The 9379-nt window shown below is 45.5% G+C and overlaps 1 long non-coding RNA gene across 1 annotated transcript; it reads right to left on the bottom strand.

Annotated features, from left to right (window-relative positions):
- Window positions 1-3816: 3816 nt before the first annotated feature.
- LOC144782765 (uncharacterized) lies at window positions 3817-7114 on the bottom strand. Its single transcript, XR_013601247.1, has 2 exons — window positions 6341-7114; window positions 3817-4081 (listed from the first exon to the last, which is right to left on the bottom strand). It is a non-coding gene; the product is annotated as an uncharacterized LOC144782765 (long non-coding RNA).
- Between the last annotated feature and the right edge of the window lie 2265 nt (window positions 7115-9379).

The following is a 9379-nucleotide window of genomic DNA, read 5'->3' as shown; positions in this document are numbered from 1 at the left end:
ACAAGCCATGTGCGCTGCTGGAATGTCACTTTTTATGACGTCCTGGTGGCGCACAGGGTTTAGCCATATCTACAAGGTCACATAAAGCCCACTGCGTGGCTTTTCATGGTTTTTAGATATGGTGTAAAGTGAGGCAGTGCAAGATGCGCTTTGCCTTACTCTGCATGAAAGAGGCATTCCATGGTTACAAAAGAGTGGAATGGTGCACCTGGAAGCAAGCTAATCAAAGAGTCATTCAGTCATTTGGAAAGTTCCAGCTTTATTCACAATCGTAAAATCCAATCAGTAAAAAAAATTCAGCCAACGCGTTTCGTTTAAGCAGTGCTCAACTTCGTCCGGGCTCGTATTTGTATATTGGTGAGTATCCCTCTTGTACTAAAACTCGTCCATCAGTTGTGATCAGTATTTTTCATATATATTTATTATTTCACCATCGTGAATGAATGCTAAAATCACTGGAAGTGTTCCAGGGGGACTACTATCCTTCCCCCAATCCAATACCTGTATCCATATTGTCAATCGAAAATACAGTGCTTTATTCCTCAAGACACAAAAGGAATTGTGCCAACAGCACACACACCATTGCATCACGGTGCAAGGGGGCCTGCGTTGAAGCATGGCTGCAAACTGTGCACTGGATGAAAGGGCATGAATGCACCATATCTTGTAAATATGTTGCATTCCTGCCCTTTCGAATTGGCATAGGACAGCTTAGCAAAATTATTTGCAATGCTGCCCTATGCCAATTCCTTGTAAAAATGCCCCTCGAAGTATATTGTTTTTAACTCATTTTTATGATCTCGCAGGGCTCTCACGGAATAGTGAATAGTAGAAGGATGTAGAGGAGTTCTCGATACACTTCATTAGTAGGAATATATTTGTGATCTTTGTGTAAGAGATAAAGTGGGTAATGATTAGAAGGTTACATCTTTTTTTAAATGCTATGATCTTGTAAGACTCTCTTAGGCTCGAGAAAAGTAGGAAACAGCAGGTGATGTTTAAATGCACTCTGCTATGTACACTTGTTACTTTATGAAGGAGTGTTACTGGAGATTGTGTTTATCAGACTCTACTATTTATGCTCATTGTAAGAGTTGTCAGTAGAGTTACGGGTCATCCAAACAGCCTACTATGCACATCCATCCTCTGAGAGAGAGTTCTGGAAGGAGAGGTTTGTCCCTCTCCACACACACCCATTATTACAGAGAGAGGTTTCACCACAGAGGTCAGCCCCTTTACACAAAGTATGATGCACACCCGTCATCTGTGAGAGTTGTCAGAAAGGGTAGGCAGAATCTCCCCACTCCCTACTAAGCACACCTGTCATCTGAGAGAGGTCTGAAAGGAGATGCCAGTCCATCCACACACTTTAATATACACACTCATCTCAGAGAGCAGTCGAAAAGAAGAGGTCAGTCCATCCAAACACTAACCCTGGGCGTAGTTCGCGTAGCCGCACTCCGCGAAGCTACGCGAAGACGCACTTGCACTCCGCGAGCTACGTGTAGCTCCGCGGACATGCGTAGTAGCTTGCTAGACCCGTTCGCGCGCCGTTTTTCGTCTTCGGGAGCGCGGTGCGCGTGTTCGGGGCGCTGCCTGCATGCTCGCAATAGCTAGCGCGCTAAGTTACTCAATGAGGTTTGTCCCGCCCGCTTGCGTTCCCTTATTTCCGGTTCCGGGTCACAAGTAACGTGTTCGCGTTGTGTTAGACATGTTCGGGAACTCATCTTCTCGTTCGCACTGCCAAAGTGCGTGATCGCGTCAAATATCGCGCGAACTTACCGCGGCGGTCGCGACGGGCAGAGCCATCTTCGATTTCACACTCTGGCTATGGTTTTGGGCCTACTTCAGCATCTCACTCCTATCTCTTCCATCCTGGTCTTTTCCCTCAGTTTTTCTAACTTTCTTTACTTCTTACCTATTTCTGTCTGTGCCTAGGTTTATATTTCTCATTTTATTTTTACTTTTACCACTTTTTTTGCAACTTTTCTCTTGTTTTATATTACTTCCTTCTTTTATCTTTCTTCTTTCTTCCCCTAACCTTTTTGTCTTCAACTTTCCTTCTCCCCTCCACCCAGAACCATGGTGAAGGGTGCCAGCAGAATCGGCGGCTCAAAGGGCAAGGCGGCTGTGCCTAAAAAAACCAGGCTGCCTTGCGGCAGAATGCGCCCGGCAGGAGTGACGCCCCGCCAACTTTTTGGGGAGGAGGAGGTGGCCGCCCTGGTCTTTTTTATCCAACGTCACCTCCCCTTGACTTTGGCAGCAGGCGGCAGGCCCGGCTCCGGATACCAGCGCATTGAAGAGCGTCTCCGGCGGTGGGCGAAGGTGCGCCGTGCAGTCTTCCGCTGCTCCGGTATCCGGCGTACCCACCATCAGCTGTCCCACCGCTGGGCCGACATTTTGGACCGGGAGCAGGACCTGTTGGACCTGCTTGGTGTGGAGGTTGTGGGTCTTGGTGAGTGGCTACCCCAAAAATAAAGTGTGTATATATATATATATATATATATATATATATATATATATATATATATATATATATATATATTTATATACATATAGATTATATATATATATATATATATATACATATATATATATATAGTTGTATAAATATTGTTATTGTATCTTTGTAAATATTGGCTGAATAAGTAACGCGATGACTGTTGCCCCTAGTTACATTTGCGATGTATTCCGGTATATCTACTGTCATTGTATGACAGTGTTCTTCTTCTTCACTGGCTCTTGCGTGTTGTTTCAACTTGGCGCTAGCTGTTGCTGTTTATTGATGTGAGATTTTCTTTATTGCTGAGAACTGAAGTTAGTTAATGCTATTAATAGAGTCTTGTCCTTCCTTTGTCCGTCAGTGAAATAGCGGTGGATGGATAATTGTACGTTGTTTGCATATTGTAGCATTTTTTTCACGGCCTTCTCTTCTGCATGAATGGAATCCTTTTCTTGCAAAGAATGCTAACGTTACTTTGTTCTTCTTACCTCAGCCAGGGCCGGCTCTAGGGGGCATGTGCAAGCTGTGCAACTGCACAGGGGCACCAAACTTCAGGGGCCACCGCACCAATAGATATCCTTAATTTAATAATACTCTAAGGATGGATACATATTTGCGTTGCGGCCCCTGGCATGGATTTGTTGCCTCCGGCTCTGTTCCACTGTAGCAGTGTGATTTGCAATGATGTCTATGTTTCACATCACTCAATGTTTTTATCTTTGTTTATTATTTTAATTTTTACATGAACCACAGAACCCAGGGGCAAGCAGAATACAGGGACCGAGTCGGCGGGTGAACCACCAGTTACACAGAGCTCCTCTACTGAGGATCCTGCTGCTGTCCCCAGTAAGTCCAACAGTGCTTGTTTTTTCCTCTGTAATGTGTCTGCAGTGCTTTGTCAATTGACAGCAACCAAGTAGGCATCCAGAATGATGTTTGTCTAGTATTTTTGTAAACGTTAGTATACCACTACTAGTCTTGTGGGTATTCTTCTATCTCCTATGGAGTTATATACATATTACACAACTATGTAACTATGCACACGAAAATTGGATGTTGTTGGTACTGATAGGCAGGTTGGACCTTACTTACACCTCAGTCACAGAACTCTGAGGAACGCACAATTCACTGAACGTCAGCCTATATGGCCTGAGTCATTGGTCTATTGTTCAAATCACACTCCTGAACCCCAATACCAAGATGCCGAATGCTTTTAGGACACAAACCGTTACCTAAGAAACCCCCTTTTGCTCACTCACTCGTGTGAGTCTCTAAGACAACAGACACTGAAAATAAACTTCAGAGTCAAAGTGGTCATTCAAAAGCTTTATTTTGTTAGAAGTAAGTAAGTAACATCAATGTTTTTAAGTGCTTCCGTCCAATACGTTGAAGGGCCCACCAGAAAAAATCCAGAGTTAAAACAGGCATAATAAAGTAATCAACATTTGTACAGCTACTAGTGCACAATAGGGAAATGTGGCAACTATCGGAGACCTCTCACCAACGTATACTGGTCAGATATTCCTCTTTTTTTGTAAGCTATGGAAATGTCCGCTTCGTAGAAGGCAATCTTCTCACCTGCCGAAAAATAATGACAAAAGTGGTGCACGTTAGACAGTATTAAATACATTTATGCCAGTTTTATGCAGTCATGCTAAAAAGAAGTTGTAACCTGTAAGCAAACTCTATCCCACAATCCACATAGAAAACTTAAATACGGGCCCTTTTACTTTCCCACCTCTTCAGGTGTATGCATTGAACAATGATGTGTTGCCCCAGAGCGTCTTCTCGTACTGCGCAACAAGCTGCGAGTTAACACATGCGCAAAACTGGATACATTGATGTACAAAGGTTACATAGTTCACTTCCAATTTCCAAGGACTAGAGTAGCAGGACAGATGAGATGAGCTTGGGTACCATACCATAACAATGAATGCTAATAATATGTGTAGTGACTCTGCTGTACTATGCAATGTGGACTCATACTGATTACGTACGTTGGACTTAACTGTTTTGAAGAACTCCATTCTTGGTGAACAAGTACAAAGGGGGCTGTGCATCCATCTAAAAAGGCGTACTTATTTTTATAGGTGCAGAACCCTTACCATCGACCAGTGCCGACGGGGACAGCGGCGCAGCTTCAGCGCTCCCGGCGGGGACAGGAGGAACAGAGGCACCTACACCAGCAGCAGTGGGGGGGGAGCCAACAGCGGCGGGCGATGGTAAGTTACATTCAATAGTGATCTGCATTACTTGGTGGGAGGGGAAAACTTTCTCACTGTACTCTACTGGAAAATATATGATGTTACCTTTACTTGTCATTAGCATGCTAAGCATTACCACTACAGTAATGCAAGTGCCTGATAGCAGTCGGATGCATGGGTTGTTGTTAAAGCATGTAAAGGGGAAAACACAGCTGCCAGCGTGGTTGGGAGACACACCCAATACCGGTGGTTAGTGGATAGTCTCAGCAGCAGCGGTGTTTTGGGCAAACCCAAAGGCAAGGGAAGGAGGGGACGACTGGGTGCATGGGTCGTTGCTGGTGAAACACAAACCAAATAAGGTTTGTTGCGCGGTATAAAGTATTATAGTCTTTACTAGACATGTGCTACTAGCTGCCCCCTGTTAATTAATGTTACTTTGAGAGTGTTCCCGCCTTCCCGGAACAAAAGGAGATATGTAAAAGACAGGTGTTCGTTCTAATGTGTGTGACCGTTGAAGTACACCCATGCTAATAGGGCAGGCATAAAGCCGTGACAAAAAGTCCGAAAAATTAATAGAGGCTGTAGAATGTTCAAGATAGACGCAACACAATTTCTGGTACTCAGCTTGCTTGCTAGTGCTACTGTGCCGCCCACTATGTGTTGAATCAATGTTGTGTTCTTGATTTGCGGGGAGTTTGGATTAACAATTCTGTTTCTTTCTTTATAGTTACTCCTTCCCAAAAACCAACCAGGAAGGAGTTGGCAGTCCGGGCCCGGCAGCGGAAACTGCAGGCAATTGTAGAGGCCTACCGCCGGCTGGTGGATCAGGCCGAGGAGGAGGAGGAGGAGGCGGCGGCAGCAGCTGCTGCCTCTTCCAATGCCCCGGGCCCCAAGCCTGCAGGACTACGTCGCCGTGGTCAGGCAGCCGCCCGCCGCCGCATTGTTACATCTTCGGCGGCCCCCCCACAACAACAACAACAACAACATGCATGCAAGTGTAGGTGCCGTGATTTCAAAGCAAAGATTCTCCGCCGGGTAGCGAAGTTGGAGGAGGAGCGGAAGAAGCAGGAGGACGGTCTAGAGGAGCGTGTCAAGATACTGGTGGACAAACACCTGAAAGCCCGCCGGCTTTGAAATGGACCCTGTTTTTTGCCCCTTTTTTAATCCTTTTGTTGGTGGGTGGGATGTGGGAGTTGGGGTGTACATTTGGGTTGAAATTTGGTTGGGGTTAGGGGAGGGTAGGGACAGCTCTGGGCCAGGGGGTTACATTTGTTATATATTTTATTTTTCTATTATCATTATTAAAATATAAAAATAAAACAAAGATATTATTTTCACAAGAAAACATTTGAAGTTCATTTGTGTTTGTTGGGGGGGTGGAGGGGGGACTGTTTCACCAAATAATGTACGTTGTGCAACATGAACATGCACTACGAACGATAAATTAAGTACTGACTGCACCTGTAGTAGTAGGGTCACAAGTGCATAAATAATTTATATTATTAAATAACATGGGAAAATTGCCCATCACGTGAGTCTGAAGTTACTACTAGTATACTTTAATTCCATGCACATTTGCTCAGAGTCGGCTAAACAATCCTATGCAATGCATTGCATCATTCCTTTAACATACCTGTCCTAGTTGTCAGGGAAGAGGAGCTCGTCCTCAAACTCTGTGCGTTCAGACAGAAGTAGGTCATGTAACCCAGTAGTGAGGACGTCTTCTTCACACTCGCTTTCTTCATCCGGCGGTGATTCACGTACTTGATAGTCTGGTGGTATGAAGCGTTGATTCATTTTTATCATTGTCAGCCGCTCCACGCTTTTGGGGGAGAGACTAGTCCTTTTCGATGTGACAATGGCACCAGCAGCACTGAAAACCCGCTCAGAGGAGACACTGGCTACAGGACAAGCCAGATACTTTATCGCCAGCCTGCTCAGCACTGGCCACTGTCTCCTTCTTTCATACCAATAGACCAATGGGCTTTGCTCCATGAACACCTCTGTTGTGTCATCCAGATAGGCCTGAACCATCCGCTCAATGTTCATTGGTGCTCGGCTTTGCTGGTCCTCTTTTCCCTTTGCAACAGCAACGGACTTACCCATCCCTTTCTGTAGAAAAAAAGCAGTTATGCTTTTGGTTGGGTCTGCTGAATCAGATCGTGTAGGTGCTGCTTTTGGTACTGTTGGTGCCTGCTGGAAAGCAGACGCACTGCTCTCACGCTGTGAAGAACTTGCGTCAGGAGTACTTGGACTGGCCTGGGCTGGCAGTGGCAGGCCTTTAAGTAACAGCCGTTCAGTTTCTAACTCATTAGCTTCCGCAGCTATGGAAGTTTTGTACTTGTCAACATCCTCATCTGAAAATGGAATTACTTCGTTACTGCTGACAAATAATTTGTACCGTGGATCCAAGATAGTTGCAGTTATGTAATGTTCACCTGACACAATATTGTTGAGCCTTACATTTTCACACAAGCGGTTGACTAAGCCCTTGGCTAAGGTATATGCATCAACTTTTTGTTCGTCATCTTCGTATGTTTCACAGACCTCCTTCACCTGTTGCTCAAGCATGTACAACAATGGGATGGCTTGGCCCATAGTACAGTCCTCCCTGCTAACTGCACGTGTGAAGACCTCAAAGGGTTGTAGCATCTCTGTGATGCATTTAATGAGGTCCCACTGCCACATCTCAATGGTCAGGGCTTTAAGATTAACAGTAGGATCCCCTAATCTTCTTGACATGACATAAGCATTCAGTGGGATGTACTGCTCAAAGAGACGCTCAAGCATGAAATAAGTTGAGTTCCAACGTGTTGGGACCTCCTGTATCAGTGCTTTGACTGGCAACCTATGCTCTTGCTGAATGACCCGTAGCAGCTTCCGTCCTTTGAAAGAATGGTTAAAGTGCGTGCATATTCTTCTGCAGATGGCCATTATGTTGCTGACTTTGGCTTCATTTTTCAGAAAGTCTTGCACGACTAAGTTTATGCAGTGTGCCAAACAGGGTACCCTGAAATAATGTCCTTCTCTCATTGCCTTCACTACATTACTGCCATTGTCGGTGGAAACAAAACCAATCTTAAGGCCTCTTGGTTTCAGCCATTCAAAGACCTTGTCATTAAAGTCAGACAAAATGTTTTCAGCAGTATGACTTTTGTCCATACCAAACATGGCTATAGTTGCATGTCTGCGCGTATCATTAAAAATTCCAGCAACGTCACGGAGGCCTGAAGTTAACTTGTCTTTAACACCTGCAAAAGAGATCCAGTGTGCGGTGATGCACATGAAATCTGTAGCATCGCAACTGCTCCACATGTCTGTTGTCAGGTGGATACAATGGACAACACTCTGTTGTAAGGCTTTCCCAATCAATTCCAGCACATCGTGGTGTAGTGCTGGAACAGCCACTCGGGCAAAATAGTAGCGACTGGGAACGTTCCATTTTGGGCAGAGGGTTGCCACTAATTCCAGAAATCCAACAGCCTCAACAAATGAAAATGGGAGAAGGACCAGTGCTAACATTTTCGCAAGTTTGGCATTGTATAAACGTGCTACTGGGTGGTTCCGCTCGTACTTTCCCTCCTGCCTTAACATGCTAGGAATGGTAAGCTGCTTTGCATGTCTTTGAGTTGTGCTAGACGGACCACCTTGCATCGCAGACTTTGCACTCCTTGGTGTTTCCAGCTGACTCTGGTGCCACTGAGAAGTTGCAGATGCGGAGGATGTGGTCTTTACCACTCCAGTGCTGGCGACAGGGGTCGATTGTGTACCACTCCTAGATAGAAGGTCATCGTCTCCCTCTTCTTCTACCTCCTGATCAACCATGAGTGGACCTTGTACCACTGTATCCCCACCAACACGAGTGCTAACATTTTTTAAGCTTGCAAGGTGGTTCTCCCACCTGATCACGTGTGTTTTTTTCAAATGGGTCGTTTGGCCTCCAGTCCCATAGTTTGTACCAAGCTTACCACGACTAACATTGGCATGACAAATGGTGCATACAGCAATGTTCTCCTGAACTGGGTGAACCGTAAAGAAGTCCCACACTGGGGAGGTAAACTTTTGTCTCCTGCCATAGGAAGAGGAGGACCCACTGCCAATGCCGGATGGACTGGAGGATTGTGGAATTTCACTATGGGACAGCTCAGTCCTAGTACTGCCACTACCTCCTTCTGTTGAAGTGGCGCTTCTGCTGGATGTCGGATGCTGCCGGGCCTTCGCTGTTGAAAAAATTGGAGCTGGTGTTACTGTGGGTGTTGAGTGTGTAGGAGTTATGCGTGGTACCTGCTCATCAGTCATTGCAGCATTTCTGGATAGGGTGAAAATGTTTGTCTCTACATCCTCTGCACCAGGAATAACGCTTGTGATGATGACAGTGTCAGACCCGTCTTTATCACCAGCAGTATCCTGCTCACCTACATCGACCTCCATAAGTTCAAGCCTGCCTGGAAACTTCCTTTTTCCTAGCATGGTCTTCTTGGGATGTCTCTCCTTTGAATGCGCAGATAGTTGTGGCTGCCAATCCGTATCAAGGTCATCGGAAGGGATGCTTTGCGAAGAACTCGATGCACTAACCCTCCTTTCCCTTGGTGAATTCAAAGGAAATAGATCACCTACAGAAGTGGCTTCCTCTTCTTCTTGCTCGGAAGGAGGCTCTACTTCCTGAACTGCC

Source organism: Lissotriton helveticus, chromosome 9, assembly GCF_964261635.1.
Source record: "Lissotriton helveticus chromosome 9, aLisHel1.1, whole genome shotgun sequence".
NCBI classification, from domain to species: Eukaryota; Metazoa; Chordata; class Amphibia; order Caudata; family Salamandridae; genus Lissotriton; species Lissotriton helveticus.
This window is presented reverse-complemented; position numbering and strand designations above follow the sequence as displayed.